The 17,852-nt window shown below is 52.2% G+C and overlaps 1 pseudogene; it reads left to right on the forward strand.

The window, feature by feature from the left end:
• The first annotated feature begins 12,453 nt into the window (after positions 1-12,453).
• Positions 12,454-12,608, forward strand: LOC144130701 (U2 spliceosomal RNA; annotated as a pseudogene).
• Positions 12,609-17,852: the final 5,244 nt, after the last annotated feature.

A 17,852-nucleotide genomic window follows, 5' to 3' on the forward strand; every position in this document is an offset into this window, starting at 1 on the left:
GGGTCCCTCCTTTATCTCTCACCTCATGTGTGGGCAAACTAATGGAGACGATGGTGCGGGATCGGTTATCTACATATCTTGAACACAAACAAGTCTTTGCGAGCACCATGTTCGGATTCCGCCACACAGATCCGCACAGTATGTTCTCCTGCAACTCAATCGTGAAGTCCTTGACCCCCTCGAATGCCCCCATAATGACCGGGTAGTACTCGCCCTGGATCTTAAAGGGGCATTTGACAATGTAACACATGAGATCATACTCACTAACCTAAGTCACACCGACTGTGGCCTCAACACATTCCAATACATAAGCCAATTTTTAATGGATCGTCAATCCTACATTCGAATTCAAGATAGAGACCATGGTCCTTACCTACTCGGCACGCGGGGAACCCCTCAAGGCGCGGTACTTTCCCCGCTGCTCCTTAATCTGGCCATGATGCACCTGCCGGCCCAGCTGAGTGGTGTCGCCGGCGTGCAGCACGCCCTGTATGCCGATGACATCACTCTGTGGGCCACACAGGGCAGCACAGGAGACATTGAAACCAGCCTGCAAACAGCGGCGACGATAGTAGACCGCTACGCCCGCCGCTGCGGTCTTCAATGTTCCCCTAAAAAATCGGAATTTGTGCACCTCCGCCCCTCACCGAAGTGCACAACTAAAATATCTCTCTCTCTTGAGAGCGGTCCCATACGTGAAAGTTATGAGATACGGGTACTCGGACTCTGCATCCACAAACACAGGCGGCCAGACACTACATTGGCCAAACTCCGTAAGGTGGGGGACCAGGTGGGCCGCATGGTCCGCCGGGTTTCCAACAAACGCGGAGGGTTACGAAGTAAGGATGCCTTGCGGCTGGCAAACGCCTTCGTAACTAGTCGAATTCTCTATGCGACTCCTTATCTCCACCTACGGAAACAAGAGGAGGACGCCCTTGAGGTCATCCTTCGCAAAATTGTTAAACGTGCCCTTGACCTCCCCATCACTACTTCAAACAGCCGGCTTATGGCTCTTGGGGTGGTGAACACTTTCCGGGAGCTCCGGGAGGCGCACCTTACAAACCAGTACACGCGCCTGTCGCTAACGGAGTCGGGTCGCCGCCTTCTTGCTCGACTCCATATCCAACACACCCCTCCAATGGAAGACAGGTTTCGCATCCCGGAACTGTGGAGACGTGCCCTCCACGTGCGGCCTCTTCCAGCAAACATGTCACACGAAGACCATAATGGTCGGCGCCTGGCACGAGCGGAAAGCTAGCCCGATATTATGGCAACAAAACAGGTGTCTACTACGTGGACGCCTCCGGCCCTCACCACGGCGGATGGTACACGGCCGCTGTAGTTCACAACAGCAACACAGTTAACGGCCTAACTTTCAGAGCCCGCAGTGTAACACAAGCAGAAGAGGTCGCGATTGCTCTCGCGGCCTCACATTCCAATTCAAAATACATAATCACCGACTCGCGAGGGGCCTGTCGGAACGTCGAACAAGGCTGCACTCCCTTCCTAGCCTATCGAATATACCAAAATTGTATACGGGATACGGACCCCGCACACCGTTACCTCATATGGGCCCCTGCTCATCAGGGGTTGGCAGGAAACGAGGCAGCAGACGCAGCCGCCCGCGCGCTCTCTCACCGGGCTGTTTTCTCCTCCCCATCCGATCTCCGCCTTCTCACCAATACATTGCTGTGCCCGGCAGCGCTAAAACATTTTGACCCCTCCTTTAGTGGCAGCTGCCCACTAAAAGGTCGGTTACTTGAGGCGCACAGTACGGGATGCTCCTAAAGAGACGAAACTGGTCATGTATAAAACTCTAATTCGCCCTATTCTTGAATACGCTTCCAATGTTTGGAATCCATATAAGCAATGTGAAATTGATCAAATAGAATCTGTACAACGAAAAGCTGTAAGATTTATTTTTCGCCGCTACGACTTTCATTTTTCACCCTCATCTGCGATATCTTCCTTAAACTTAAGTCCGCTCGCATCCCGCCGGAAAACTGAGTCCTTAAAACTTCTTCACTCAATAGTGCATTCTGCTAATTGCCTCTCAGAGAGTAAGCATATCACGTTTTCAAAACCATCTCTAACCAGGAGCCATCACGATCTTAATATCCAACCCTTTTTTGCCCGTACTAACGCTTTCAAATACTGTTTTTTTTCCGCGTACCGTGGAGAGTTGGAACTCTTTAAATGGAAATATACGTGCCTTTTCTGTGCCTGATTTTGCGTCCGAAATTGAGACGTAGCATTATATGATGTTGTATGCAGCGTTTGCTTCACATTTTGCCATGTACCCCTTTATGCGCGCAACTGTACCGCATGATATATGTAACCACTCCTGCTATAGACCCTGGAATGGGGCTGCAGTATTTTCAAATAAATAAATAAATAAATAAATAAATAAACACAGCCGCGTCTGTGTTCGCGAAGTCGACAGCTACCTGTGGACACCACTCACACACAGGTGGGGCAACATTTACGCATTTTAGGGCAGATCCTCACTTGCGTTTCGTGGCGACGGCGCTAGGCCTAACGCCTACGCCGACGCTCGGCCGTGAGTGAGTCGCCCACCCGTGTCAAGATGGCTGCCCAAAAAGTACAACGCGGCTACGAACCGGACGCCATGGCCTGGTCCGAGGTTCCTTCAGCTCCAACGCCTGAGAGTCCGGATTCTGCGCCCATCGAGAACCCCAGGCTCTTCAAACTAGTGGAACGCCGCTCCCGCAAGCGGGACGCCGCCTCCAAGAAAGCGGACGCCACGTCGGCAGGCCGCTCAACACGGCACAGCGCTGCTGCGCGCGCTGCAGCGCTTCACGGAGGGGCCCAGTCTAAGACCGGACCCTCTTGGAAACCAAAGTCACTGCCGCGTCTTCATCCAGAAGACATCGTCATCATCCTGAAGCCCCGGGTGACCGTCGCTCTCAGGGATGTCTACCAACATGGCGAGCTGGGAGCAGCGTTCGCGGACTACCTGGGCGCCAAGGCCGCAGCATCCCTCAGCCTGCTCCCCACATGGGAGCAAAACCTGATCGTCGCAGGCACCAGAGAGCCGCACGTCGCGGACAAGCTTCTGCGGGATTTTCAACTAACATCACCGAAGGGCCAGCTCTCCATGTACGGCCAGTTGAAACTCACTGGAGACGTGTGCCGCGGCGTCATCACCATGGCCAAGCACGAGACCAGTGAGTCCCTCCAAAACAAGATCCAGTGGCGTGCTGGAGAGCTTGCCGATATCCGCAAGCTTGGCAAATCCGACGTCGCGTCGCTCACCTTCGTGGGAAAAGTGGTGCCGCGATATGTGCATTACAACTCTGAGGTGACCCTTGTGCGTCCGTACAAGAGAACCATTCCGGCCTGCGTGCGGTGCGGCACTGTGGGCCACCGAGCAGACACCTGCCCCTGCCCGGATGAAAAGTGCGGCCTGTGTGGCCAAACGGCGCCGACCGTCGACGGAGTCAAGGCGCAGCATGAATGCAGTCTGTCCTGTGCAGTCTGTGGGCAAGCCCACGCTACCAACTCCCGCGACTGCACGGGAAAATTCCGGCAGCTCAAGGTGCATGGCCCCAAGGCTAAGCGCCCAGAGGTGCCAAAAAACCAGCGAACTGGCAAGCAGCCAAGTCATTCAAAACCAGGTGCCGGTGGCGGAGCGCCGCGTGGTGCTCACGGAACCGACCACAAGACATCGTCACCTTCTTCACCGTCGGTGAAACCAGCGCCCGGGAAGAAGACGGCGCCTCCACCGCCCAGCGGCAGAGACACTGGCCACTTCCCGGCCCTCAAGACAATTGGCGCTGCCGACGCCCGGGCATCAGCGCCTCAACACCACAAACAGGTGAGCAGCTGGGCTGAGATCGCCTCCTCTTCCTCCCATCCCTCACCCTCCCCCGTAACCGTCTCCGCACTCGACGCGGAATACAGAAAACAGATAGACGTTCTCCGGGCACAGAATGAGCTTTTGCTCAACAAAATTCAAAATTTAGAATCAAAATTGGCGTCCGCCGCACCGAGCCCGCAGAACTCGGACGCAATGGAGAGCGACGCGGAGATCTCGCCTGCCCTCGTGACAGCCATCTCTGCGATGGAGGAGCGCTTAACCTCTAAATTGCGATATATGATCGAGACCGCCATGGACCAGATCTTGACAAAGGTCAAATCTGCCGTCCCCGCGGTGGTTTCAAAACAAATCTCGGACAACCCCCGCCTCCTCCGTCGGACGGGACCCATTAGGGACGTATCCCGCCCTTCAAAATTCACCCGTCTGATTATTGATTCGGACAATGAGGACAACTGCCCCGCTCCTTCCGTTATCACCCCCTTGATGGCGCAAGTAGCTGGCTCTGAGGCAGCCAATCCCTCCTCCTCCCCCCCAAGAATTTTAAATCATGGCGAGACACCTTAATCAAAGGAATTCCGCCATCTCCAATTCGGCCATGTCAACTTCAATAACACAGTGGAACTGTAGAGGCTTTAAGGACCGCACTAAGCGGGCCAATTTCCGCCTCTACCTTGAAAATTTCGAGTCCTTACCAGCCGTGGTTGCCCTCCAAGAGCCAGGCCTGGGCGCCACAATTTCAAATTACACGACGTTCCAACAGGATCCCGCGTCTTGTCTTCTTGTCCACAAAGACTACACAGCAAATCTAGTGGATCTCGACCTCCCACTAGAGTACTCTTATGTAATGGTGACCCTCCTACCAGTCCGCCGCAGGGACCTACCGTTGCATATACTCAACGTGTACTGCTCTCCCAAACTAAAGCGAGTGACTTTTGCGGACCTCTTTAGCCGCGCGCTAAGAGTAGCGGGCCGCGATCCCCTGCTTATTGTGGGCGACTTTAACGCTCCCAGTCAGCAATGGGGGTATCGCAAGGAGGAGTCACGCGGGCGTAAGCTGGCGGAGCTTGCGTCCACGTTGGGCCTCACCCTCCACACGGACCCTGTCCACCCAACCCGGCTAGGAAATTCCGTGACACGGGATACGTGTCCGGACTTAACCTTCACTCGCAACATACAACACGCAGACTGGCTCAACACCGAGGAGACCCTCGGTAGCGACCACTGCATCATTAACACTACACTACGCACACGCCCCCTCAAGCGTCCCAGAACACAAGCCCATATCCCAGATTGGACGAAATTGAGGCAAAATTTTAACTCACTTGATAATACACCCATTTCCGCGCAAGGCTACACAGCATGGTCCCAACAGCTGCTGGCACACCTTTCCTCGCATGAAACACACATCCAGCTCTCAGAGGCGGTCGCGGACGTGGATAACCACCTTCTACACCTCTGGGAAGCCCGTCGCAGCCTCGTCCGCCGTTGGCGACGCCAGAAACACAACAGAAAGCTTAAAGCTCGAATTGCCGAGCTTACCCAGAAAGCGGCAGAGTACGCGGCCCAACTCGCCGACTCCAACTGGGTAGATAGATGCAACACGGCCGCGCGACAAATGTCCAGCCGAAACACTTGGCGTCTCTTTCGAGCCCTACTCGACCCAACCCAAACACGAACCGAAACACAAAAAGATTTGCAGCGAGCCATGCACCATTTTCCTGGCAACACGACTCAACTGGCACAGAAACTTCGGGACCAGTATCTGTGTACAGCCCAAGACCCCCGTGAATCTGCGTACTCTTATGCAGGCAGAGAGAACACGGAGCTGGATCAACCTTTCCAGCTCCATGATCTGCGGGCGGCTCTCGCCAAAATGAAACGGGGCACTGCGCCAGGACGGGATAAGGTCACCGTCAAGCTTTTGACGAACCGGCCCGACTTGGCATACCAGTCCCTCCTGGAATACGTCAATGCGATTTGGCGCGGGGACACCCCCCTGCCAATCGATTCCGCCCACACAGATCCGCACAGGATGTCCTCCTGCAACTCAATCGGAAAGTCCTTGACCCCCTCGAATGCCCGCATAATGACCGGGTAGTACTCACCCTGGATTTTAAAGGGGCATTTGACAATGTAACACATGAGATCATACTCACTAACCTAAGTCACACCGACTGTGGCCTCAACACATTCCAATACATAAGCCAATTTTTAATGGATCGTCAATCCTACATTCGAATTCAAGACAGAGACCATGGTCCTTACCTACTCGGCACGCGGGGAACCCCTCAAGGCGCGGTACTTTCCCCGCTGCTCTTTAATCTGGCCATGATGCACCTGCCGGCCCAGCTGAGTGGTGTCGCCGGCGTGCAGCACGCCCTGTACGCCGATGACATCACTCTGTGGGCCACACAGGGCAGCACAGGAGACATTGAAACCAGCCTGCAAACAGCGGCGACGATAGTAGACCGCTACGCCCGCCGCTGCGGTCTTCAATGTTCCCCTCAAAAATCGGAATTTGTGCACCTCCGCCCCTCACAGAAGAGCACAACTAAAATATCTCTCTCTTGAGAGCGGTCCCATACGCGAAAGTGATGAGATACGGGTACTCGGACTCTACATCCACAAACACAGGCGGCCAGACACTACATTGGCCAAACTCCGTAAGGTGGGGGACCAGGTGGGCCGCATGGTCCGCCGGGTTTCCAACAAACGCGGAGGGTTACGAAGTAAGGATGCCTTGCGGCTGGCAAACGCCTTCGTAACTAGTCGAATTCTCTATTCGACTCCTTATCTCCACCTACGGAAACAAGAGGAGGACGCCCTTGAGGTCATCCTTCGCAAAATTGTTAAACGTGCCCTTGACCTCCCCATCACTACTTCAAACAGCCGGCTTATGGCTCTTGGGGTGATGAACACTTTCCGGGAGCTCCGGGAGGCGCACCTTACAAACCAGTACACGCGCCTGTCGCTAACGGAGTCGGGTCGCCGCCTTCGTGCTCGACTCCATATCCAACACACCCCTCCAATGGAAGACAGGTTTCGCATCCCGGAACTGTGGAGACGTGCCCTCTACGTGCGGCCTCTTCCAGCAAACATGTCACACGAAGACCATAATGGTCGGCGCCTGGCACGAGCGGAAGCGCTAGCCCGATATTATGGCAACAAAACAGGTGTCTACTACGTGGACGCCTCCGGCCCTCACCACGGGGGATGGTACACGGCCGCGGTAGTTCACAACAGCAACACAGTTAACGGCCTAACTTTCAGAGCCCGCAGTGTAACACAAGCAGAAGAGGTCGCGATTGCTCTCGCGGCCTCACATTCCAATTCAAAATACATAATCACCGACTCGCGAGGGGCCTGTCGGAACGTCGAACAAGGCTGCACTCCCTTCCTAGCCTATCGAATATACCAGAATTGCATACGGGATACGGACCCCGCACACCGTTACCTCATATGGGCCCCTGCTCATCAGGGGTTGGCAGGAAACGAGGCAGCCGACGCAGCCGCCCGCGCGCTCTCTCACCGGGCTGTTTTCTCCTCCCCATCCGATCAGGAACCCGATTTTAATCCGGTCTATACATTCAAAGATATTACAACATATTATCAAAATTGTCATCGCCTTTACCCCAGTCCATGTAAAGGCCTGAAGAAGGCGGATGAGCGGCTGCTTCTCCGCCTTCTCACCAATACATTGCTGTGCCCGGCAGCGCTAAAACATTTTGACCCCTCCTTTAGTGGCAGCTGCCCACACTGTAGTGCAGTGTCCTCTGACACCTATCACATGGTTTGGGCCTGCCCCTCCAACCCCGCTATTCCCCCCATCCCCAACCGAACCCGGGAGGGCTTGGAGGCGACCCTGCTCGGCTGCCACGACTTACAGGCCCAACAAGCCTTAGTCGGGCGCGCCCGGGCGGCGGCAACCGCCACTGGGGTCCCATACTAGGGACCTCCACCTAGTGCTTGTACGGATCGGTCCCTTACGGGCTGATCCAAACATACCTCCTATTCATCCGTAATAAATGTTTTCACCACCACCACCATCCCTGCCTTTACGGCGTGGTGTGGGTGTCCACCTAGTTATGTAAGACGGTTACTGTGCCATTTCCTTTCCTCAAAAACGAAACAAAACACGTGAGCCGATGGCGTTCATAGAGTTCATTGGCGATGACAACTTTGCAAAGGCCGTTCATTTTCACGTAAGGAAAGGCGCACAACGGGCTTCGTGGGTCAGTGGAGACCTCAATCTCGCTTTCGTGTGCGTTGCGTGGCGTTGGTGTTGAACTGCAAAATCCTGCTTTGATTGCATTCCGCACACTGGATAGGCAGCGCCGTCACTGCCACCCTGGGAGGTGGCATGCTGTTAATGGTTGATCGCGAGAGATTGATCACGAAATAACGCCGCGGCGTAGCTATTGCTCCAGTGCCGCATGCCAGCCACAACGCTGTCAGTGCTAATGCATCCAGACCACATCTCTCTCTCACCACCACCACATGTATCAAAGCACGAATGAGGCGTCCGCATATCCAGGGAGACAGTTATGCGCCGTTTCTTTCCTCATAGCCATCGCCGTCTAGAACATTGTCAACGCCAACGCCAATGAACACAGTGAACGCCGACATTTTTCGCTTTGTATGTAGTAAGGCTGATGATGATGATGATGATGATGATGATCCTGGATTAGCTGAGCTAATCCACATTAATTTGCAGCTTGTCGAAGCACGCTTAATGGGCCGGGTGAACCCGACCGCTGTGGCCGCGTTTCGATGGAGGCGAAACGCAAAGGCGCCCATGGGCTTTGCGATGCGAGTGCATGTTAAAGATGAAAAATGAAGATTGTTTTTTTTTGTTATCCAAGTAAGAAACACTTGATTCTTTTGACAGGCCAGCCACTTTATCATCTTTTTTTGCACACCACCATCGAATGATTCGCTGTGTTTGGAAACAATTTATGCAATACGTATTTTTTGTGAATACATTAAATGGCTTATAATTCCCACTTGAAGCGGAAATGCACCAAATGGCCAGATAGACCACATGCAGACACGCGGTAAAAAGACAAGGCGTGAGAAATAGAGGGCTACGCTTAAAAATCTAAGAAGGAAACACCAACCGAAGTAGAGTTTGTTAGAAACCAAATTCTTCCTTCTCGGTTCGGCTAATCTTTATCCTCAGCCCTCAAAGATCCCTTAGATAAATCAGCTTTCCTCTCTGGATGCCTTCAAAAATGTCAAGAGAAGTATCCCGATTGTTTTCACCCGACGTTGCACTCAAGCAGCTGCATCATGTTGTTAATAAGAGTTACAAGTACAAATAAAATTTATTGCAAAGGTTTATTTCAATCATTCACCAATAATCCTAGTAGGCTATCACACCCCCGCCAGGGTCGCACAAAAAAATTCAGGGGCGAAGGCGCCCGTGCCCGTGTGCTGTGCGATGTCAGTGCACGTTAAAGATCCCCAGGTGGTCGAAATTATGCCGGAGCCCTCCACTACGGCACCTATTTCTCTTCTTACACTTCCTCCTTCATCCCTTCCCTTACGGCGCGGTTCAGGTGTCCAACGATATATGAGACAGATACTGCGCCATTTCCTTTCCCCCCAAAAAACCAATTATTATTATTAAGGCGCCCGTGTGCTGTGCGATGTCAGTGAACGTTTAAGATCCCCAGGTGGTCGAAATTACCAGGAGACCTCCACTACTCCACCTCTTTCTTCCTTTCATCTCTCAGTCCTTCCTTTAGCCCTTCCCTTATGGCGCGGTTAAGGTTTCGCCAAGATATGTGTGTGTGTGTGTGAGTGAAAAACTTTATTGAGCTCTAGATTCGCTGGTCTTCTGCAGTCTTCAGATGGATTCGGTCATCTTCTTGCACAACGGTCGGTTTCCCTTAGTCCAGGGCTTCGCTGGATGCTGCTGCCAGTTGTGCTCGCCGAATAAGACCTTCTTGGTCGACCCGGCGATCGCTGGAGAGCACTCCCTGCCATAGCTCCGCACTCGGGTTTGGTATAACGGGTACCACGTCTATCTTCTGGCATGCCCACGTTATGTGATACAGCGTGGGTGTTTCGTGGCACCAGGGGTATTTGTCATTGTATTGTGTGGGATACATTTTGCTGATTACGTTCAGGTTCGGGTACGAACCCGTTTGTAGCTGCCTCCACGCGACAGAGTCCTCTCTGCCAAAGGAGTTGTGCGGTGGTGGATACCGCTTTCTGCAGCCCTTGTAGTAATTTTGTATCGCCGAATAGTGTTGGGGTACAGGCTCGGTCCCCTCGAGGTCGCCAACGTTGGATGCTCGGTTATAAGTGTACCCTCCAGCTATCATGTCCGCCACTTGGTTCCCTGCTCCCCCCCATGTGCACCGGCGTCCATACTATCGTATGACTAATTGGTTCTTCGTTTTGTTGTGGTTGTGGTATGTGGTCTCCGGAGCGGAGTATGTGGAGCACTCCGTGCCCTATTCTGACGCGTAGGTAGTTGCGGCACGCCGTTTGTGAGTCTGTAAGGACTGTTAGAGATCATTTAGATCGACAGCCTTCCGCTGCTGCTAGAGCGACGGCAGCTTCTTCAGCATCGACTATCGTACAGTCTTGAAGTGACGCGCTGGTGATCTCGCGTAGGTTCGAATTAATCACCGTTGCTACCGTGTTGCTGTTGCTCTCTCTGCCCCGCTGCTCTTGCGCATGTGGCTGCGTCCACGTATACCGTCGTTTCTTGGGGTGCTAGTGTCTTTTGTAGGTATCCAGCCCTCGCCTCTATGCGTGCTTTGTGTAGGTTGGGATCCATGTTCCTGGGTACGGGTGCTACTTTTAGTTTATTGGGATACTCGTCCGGAATTGTTTCGGTCCTCTTATCTCTTGAAGTTGATCGGCGGAGCCTAGTTTCTTCAGGAGCTCCCGTCTAGATGGGGTCTGCTGTAGTCTGCCCTGCACAGTTAGGAGACCACAGTATTTCCCGCTCAATTGAATCCAAACTCCAGAATATTTAATCTGAGTGCCATTAAATTTAATCCAGCTGCCACAGAAATTAATCCAAGCGCCAAAGCATTTAATCCAGCGAATTTAATCCTTATGCATCCTCACACGGGACCGCTATAACTTAAAACGCGGTCTACAAATCAAAGACGCGTTATCGATGGGTTGTTACTTACGAAACATTAGACACCCAATGAGCAAGTAATAATTACAAATTCTTTTAATCATAACAAATAAAGGCCGGTATTTATACCACCCACCACATCAACCGAAGTATAGGGTGCAACTCGCATCATCATGTCATACCTTTGCTATCCTGATAAGATGAGCGACTCACTCTAAGGTTATGACTAAGGTAAACTCCCTGTGATCAGCCGATAGTTCACGTTCGCGGAGGCTGCAAACGGGAACATTCTTTAACCTACATATACTTAGCAAGATGTAATCTACACGGTTTTGGAACACATGCCCGTGCGAGGCAACCCCCACGCTTTACCACATAACTTGGGGGTGTAAGCGAAACTACACGTTCCACCAACACAAAACCCCGAGTGCGGAGCAGTGGGAGAGCCGGCTCACCAGCTGCGAGCTCGCCGCCCAAAGGGCAATGGTGCAGCACGCAAGCGAAGCAGCGCGACTCAGTGGAGCCCTGGACTAGGGGCCCAACCCTGCTTTGAAGGTCAAGGGACTGCAGCGATGAAGACGAAGACCGAACGCTAAACCCTTAATGAACCAAATAAAGTTTTTCTCTCTCACTCACACACATGAGTTCGCATCACTTCCAACCTGATATTCCACATTCTCAACCAAAGCCATGAGGGGTATGGACCGAAACGTTATGTCGAATGTAATGATGCTATCACTTCGACACACCTTTAGCTAGCACATTCAGTATGTTCCTACATGACACTAATAAACAGCACAAATATATGCAATTCTTCCCGCCTTATAACGTCCTGTGACTTTGAGCAAAGGGGAGGCACTCTCTTGACCCAACAAGATTGGTATCGGATTCTCCTGGACAATACTGCTATCCTTTGCACACAGCTATTTCGTTGAGTCCACTCTCCGGTCTCACTCGACTTGCAGTAACATGCATCACATCAAGTCGCAATTGCAATGTTATCGCTATCGCTAACTCTAAACGCTTTCGCTGCGTCATTACAAGTTGTGACTTCACAAGGAGCGACTTTCATCATGACGGGACGTTATACCAACCCTGCAGTCGTGGATGTAAAACCCGCCCGCGCGCGTTAAAATAAAAAAAAAAACAGCTAGGAAGGAACCCCGGGGGTTGCGTAACTTTCCTCTCAGCTCGCCGGCGCGGCGCCGAGGGGGGCGTCGATTTTTCTCGAGTGTTGGAGAAGTTTTTGCTTGTTGTTTATGGAAAGAGGGTAACCTTGCGCGGGATAAGAGATACCTTCCCCCTTCACTCCGGCGCCGATGACTCAGCGTGCCGCGAATGACCTAGACTGTTCTAGAAGGTGGTTTTCGCGCTCGACCAATGAGGTCGCGCGCCCGGCGCAAGAAGGAGGAGTTTGTGCGGTTGAAGCTGCGTGTATGTGCAAGCCTGCCTTGGTGCGAAGAACAAACAGACGCGGTCCGCGACTATAAATGAGGGGCTGCAACCGCCTTCAGCTTGTCCCGACCACGTCTGGACCCCGTAGAGTATCTGTTACGGGTCCAAGTTGGACTTATTTTTGGAATGTGGCGGACAGTTTGAAGGATGCTTCACTCCCGCCACCGGTTGGCCCGGTATTGCACTACCTCCGGGATCGGCCTTGTCTTTAGCGCGTCTTTACTATCCAGTCCTTCTATCCCATCTTTCAACTCTCCTACTTTCTGCACGTGGTAGCGATTGTGGCTCGGCTCTAGCCAGCGAGCAGGCCTGTGCATTTTCCTTTTCTTTCTTCCTGGCAACAACAAACAACCGTCTGTTAGTCCGAGCCGCCGTTTAAACTTCCGAGAAGTGCGCCCGCTCGGCTCCCGGGAGAACACCACTCGCCCAGCGATGGACCAGCGAGGCAACGTGCGCCAACCTGCGGGACGGCTCCGTCGAGCTCTTCAGGTCGTCGGACTGCCGCAGTGCCCGGTGAACAAATTGTGTTTTGTTTATTTCTTTCTTTCTCTGTGTGTGTGTTTGTGCACTTTAGGTGCAAAGATTGTGTTGAATTGTACCTCTATATACTGTGAATTTGCATGAGTTCTTTCTATTTTTGAATCTCTTTGTATGGGCTTGTACGATTGATTGGGGAATCTCTGTATTGTCTCTTAGCTGTACAAACTTTGTTTTGTTTTGTGAACCTTTGACTCCGACCCATTCTCTGGCTTGCGACCGGCGAAAGCTGGGCACCAAACGACCAACCCCCTTGTCACTTGGTAGCTGGTCTCCGGCTGAGCTTGCCACGCTGAGTGGAGGGCATCTCTTTTGTGACTAAGACCGCTACCCCCACACGCTCTAAGGGTGCCTAGGAACGCACGCAAAAGTGCGCGAAGTGGTGACATATTCTGGCGTCCGCGACAGGACGTTGGGTGTTTGGCAAGCGCAGAAAACGGAGAGAGTCGTAAGGAGTTTACGAAGAGGTCGTAAACGAGTGTTTAGCAGCAGAGCGATATTGTGAGGTGCCGCGCTGAAGCAGTTATTGAGGTTCACCGTATAGAGGTAGTCTTTGCCTTGAGAAGTTCAGTATTCGAAAATGAACCTAAAGGAACTAGTTGAGGTGGGCATCCAGATGGGGATGTCCGGGGCTGAACTACGGAAATGGGTGAACCTGAGAGGAAAAGAGGAGAGAGGGCGGAGAAAGAAAGAGAGAAAGAATTCGAACTCGAAAACCAACTGCTTGCCATGAAGCTTGAGCTCCAACGTGCTCGGAACCACTCAGCAGAAGTCTATAACACTAGAGAAGAAGATCGATAGATGCCAGCAGATTACTTCCCTGATTTGACGAAAAAAGGGACGATGTCGACGCGTTCCTCAGGCGATTCGAAGGGATCGCGGGAAGTCAGAATTGGTCATACGGTGAATGTGCTACCATTCTTAGCACCTGTTTCAGCGGGGAAGCTCTGCGCATATTCGGGACACTTTCTCCGGACTATGCTGCAAGCTAGAGCAAAGTAAAGGGCAGCTTACTTAAGCGATTGCGTCTCACCACCGAGGGATTTCGAGATAAATTCAAAACAGGGAAGCCCACAGATGGCGAAACGGCAATCCAGTATGCGGCAAGATTAAGCCACTACTTTGATCGGCGGATAGAACTTTCAGAAATTGTTCAGGAATACAGTACACTTCGTGAGCTACTCATCAAAGAACAGTTCCTGAGTAGCTGTCAACCGAGGTTGTCGCTGTGCCTGAAGGAAAGAAGAGCCAAGACTCTCTCCGAAATGCTAGATCTTGCCGACCAATTTCTAGAAGATCAAGGAGGAACGAACCTGACCAAGATTAAAAATACGAATTCGGACAGCGCGGGAAAAACCGACAGCCGCGATGCCTGATTTAGCCCAAAGGTTGCACCAAAGTGCTACCTGTGCAACAAGTTAGGCCATTGCGCATCTAACTGCCGCAACAGTGCTACAAACAGTAGCCAAACAGTTTGTTTTAAGTGCGGCCAGAGGGGGCACAGAGCCGCGGTTTGTCCGATCCCAAGCAAGCCCATCCCCCAGGTATCGTGCGTACGGGCCTCCTCAAGACACCACCTGGAGGAAGAAGATGTAAATGGGTTTGTAGAACTAAAGAACGGCAAGGAGGTACCAGTCGTGAACGCCGTAGTGAACGCACTGCGCGAAGCCGAAATGAACAGAATGCCTGTCCTGAAAGGGAAGGTAGGAGAAAAAACAATTACAGTGTTGCGAGACACGGGAAGCAGCGCTGTAATAATAAAACGAAGATTAGTAAGAGATAAGGATCTCACTGGAACGAAGAGCCTTGTGCGGCTAGTGGACGGCTCGTTTTAGCGCTTGCCGTAAGCTGTAGTACATGTTCGGACTCCGTACTCCCTGTGCATGCAGCGCCCCATATACGACCTCATACTTGGAAATTTAAAGGAGGCAAAATTTCCAATGTGCCCACAAAGTAGCCACGAGATAGAGAAATCCATATCCTGCTCTTCGGTACGGTGCAGTGATCGCCAAGCGAAAAGGAAGTGGCGAAGGAAGTGCGAGCGTGCTAGCTCAAACAAAGGAGCAGTCAAGCATGAAGAATGGAAGAGTCCCGCGGAGGAACATTCCGAAGAAGAAAACACGTTTATTCAGGAAGGGGCGGGCACTACAGCAGAAAGCTGTGCGAAGCCGAAAGAAAGGCCTCGGAATGGTCACAACGAAGCCGCGAAACGCAAAAGAAAGAAAGCCCAAGAGGACAAGGTGTCTGACACTCCGGCTAGGCTCAGCTTAGCGGAGGTTGTGGAAAGTTTCATCGTGCTGTTGTGCACATTACTCCAGCTACCTTTCGATCACAGAGGAAAATTCTGGAATGTGACCAAGAGGGTATTCACACTGGTAAATATTGTGAGCCTCAGTGCTTTGACGCAGGTACCCTGGAATCCATTGATAATCTTGTTTGTGTGTGCATACCTGAGCGCACAATCCTTTTCCGAGTTGGAAAATTTAACTGGAGGGTTCAGGTTGGGCGAAACTGAAGCCCATGTTGACCGAGAAAAAGAGCCGCGAGTCGATGAGACTCTTGTGAATTGTGAAGGTTCTCACGCGCGCATTACGGATGCGCAAGTCGGAAATGTATCTGGAAGTATAGGCGCAAGCATTGCTTGAACGTGAGTGCCCCTGTTTGTGTTGTGTTAATGTGTTTCCGAGTTGCGGTTTGTGTTGAAGTACATAGTGATTATTGTCAAGTGACATGTATGTAAGAACATGATTGAATGTATTTATTCTGGCGTCCGCCGTATAGATTGTGAGCGCAAGCATTTGCTCGCGAATTTTGAGTTTTTATGAATATTGTTGCACAATATTCTTAAAAGAAGGGGCAGTGTCACAAAATTCGGCTCAAATTCGAAAAACCGGGCGCTGCGAGTAAGCAATCGCGCCCGCGCGCGGTAAAATAAAAGAAAAAAAAACAGCGGGGAAGGAACCCCGGGGGTTGCCTAACTTTCCTCTCAGCTCGCCGGTGCTGCGCCGCGGGGGGCATGACCGCGCGCGGCGTCGATTTTCTCGAATGTTGGAGAAGTTTTTGCTTTTTGTCGATGGAAAGGGAGTAACGTTGCGCGCGACAAAGGATATCCTCCCTCTTCGCTCCGGCGCCAAATGACTCAACGTGCCGCGAATGACCCAGATTGTTCTAGAACGTGGTTTCCGCGCTCGACCAATGAGGTCGCGCGCCCGGCGCAAGAAGGAGGAGTTTGTGCGGTTGAAGCGGCGTGTATGTGCACGCCTGCCTTGGTGCGAAGAACAAACAGACGCGGTCCGCGACTATAAATGAGGGGCTGCAACCGCCTTCAGCTTGTCCGGACCCCGTCTGGACCCCGTAGAGTATCTGTTGCGGGTCCAAGTTGGACTTATTTTTGGAAATGCGGCGGAGAGTTTGATGGATGCTTCACTCCCGCCACCGGTTGGCCCGGTATTGCACTACCTCTGGGATCGGCCATGTCTTTAGCGCGTCTTTACTATCCTGTCCTTCTATCCCATCTTTCCACTCTCCTACTTTCTGCACGTGGTAGCGATTGTGGCTCGGCTCTAGCCAGCGAGCAGGCCTGTGAATTTTCCTTTTCTTTCTTCCTGGCAACAACAAACAACTGTCTGTTAGCCCGAGCCGCCGTTTAAGCTTCCGAGAAGCGCGCCCGCTCGACTCCCGGGAGAACACCACTCGTCCAGCGATAGACCAGCGAGGCAACGTGCGCCAACCTGCGGGACGGCCCCGTCGAGCTCCTCAGGTCGTCGGACTGTCGCAGTGCCCGGTGAAAAAATTGTGTTTTGTTTATTTCTCTCTTTCTCTCTCTGTGTGTTTGTGCACTTTGGGTGCAAAGATTTTGTTGAATTGTATCTCTATATACTGTGACTGCATGAGTTCATTGTATTTGTGAATCTCTTTGTATGGGCTTGTACGAGTGATTGGGGAATCTCGGTATTGTCTCTTAGCTGTATAAAGTTTGTTTTGTTTTGTGAACCTTTGGCTCCGACCCATTCTCTGGCTTGCGACCGGCGAAAGCTGGGCACCAAACGACCAACCCCCTTGTCACTTGGTAGCTGGTCTCCGGCTGAGCTTGCCACGCTGAGTCAAGGGCGTCTTTGTGAACGAGACCGATACCCCCCACGCTCTTAGGGTGTCTGGGAACGCACGCAAAAATTCGCGAAGTGGTGACAGAGGCTGACACTAAACCCTCTACAAATTCACCTCCGTGCACAACGCCCCGTCCTCCGTGCCCCCCTCACTAGACAGCATACCAACCCTGCTTGAGTCCTTTGCTACTCGCTTTGAGGCAGAATTTCAGGACGCTATAAGTCACATCAACCAGGAATCTGCAAACCTCAAAGACGCTGTAATCCGCATAACACAAGATAATGCTGTCCTTAATAACCGATTCGACGTACTAACCCAAGGATTCTCTTAGTCCTATAGCGGTCTTGAATCCCGGTTCACCATTTACGAAACCAGCCGCCCAAAGCGCGACCCCACCCCGAACAGACGGAAGAAGCCCAAAGCATCGGAAGGACCGGACAACCCTATCTCTGCCGTAACTCAAGACCCCCACGCCCTCGTTACGGCTCCCTCCCCTAAAGACTCTCATGATGGCCGTTCCAAACAGTAGTCTTACACTCTGGCAGTAGAACTGCCGGGGCTTTGGCCAGAAGCGTCACGTGGTCCACCAAATGCTGTCCTGCGCTTGCCCTGCAGGATCCTTGCCCTGCAGGAACCCTCAAACCCACTTACCTTACCCGGCTATGCTGCTGTTCTGCCCACATCCCCCATACCCTCTCGGGTAGCATTTCTAGTTCGACGCTCAATCACCACCATCTCCCATTCCTTATTGATTGAAGGTATTGATCACCTTCTAATTGAGCTTGTGCCACAACACGCTCGAGCGAACAG

This window comes from Amblyomma americanum, chromosome 4, assembly GCF_052857255.1.
Source record: "Amblyomma americanum isolate KBUSLIRL-KWMA chromosome 4, ASM5285725v1, whole genome shotgun sequence".
Taxonomy (NCBI): domain Eukaryota; kingdom Metazoa; phylum Arthropoda; class Arachnida; order Ixodida; family Ixodidae; genus Amblyomma; species Amblyomma americanum.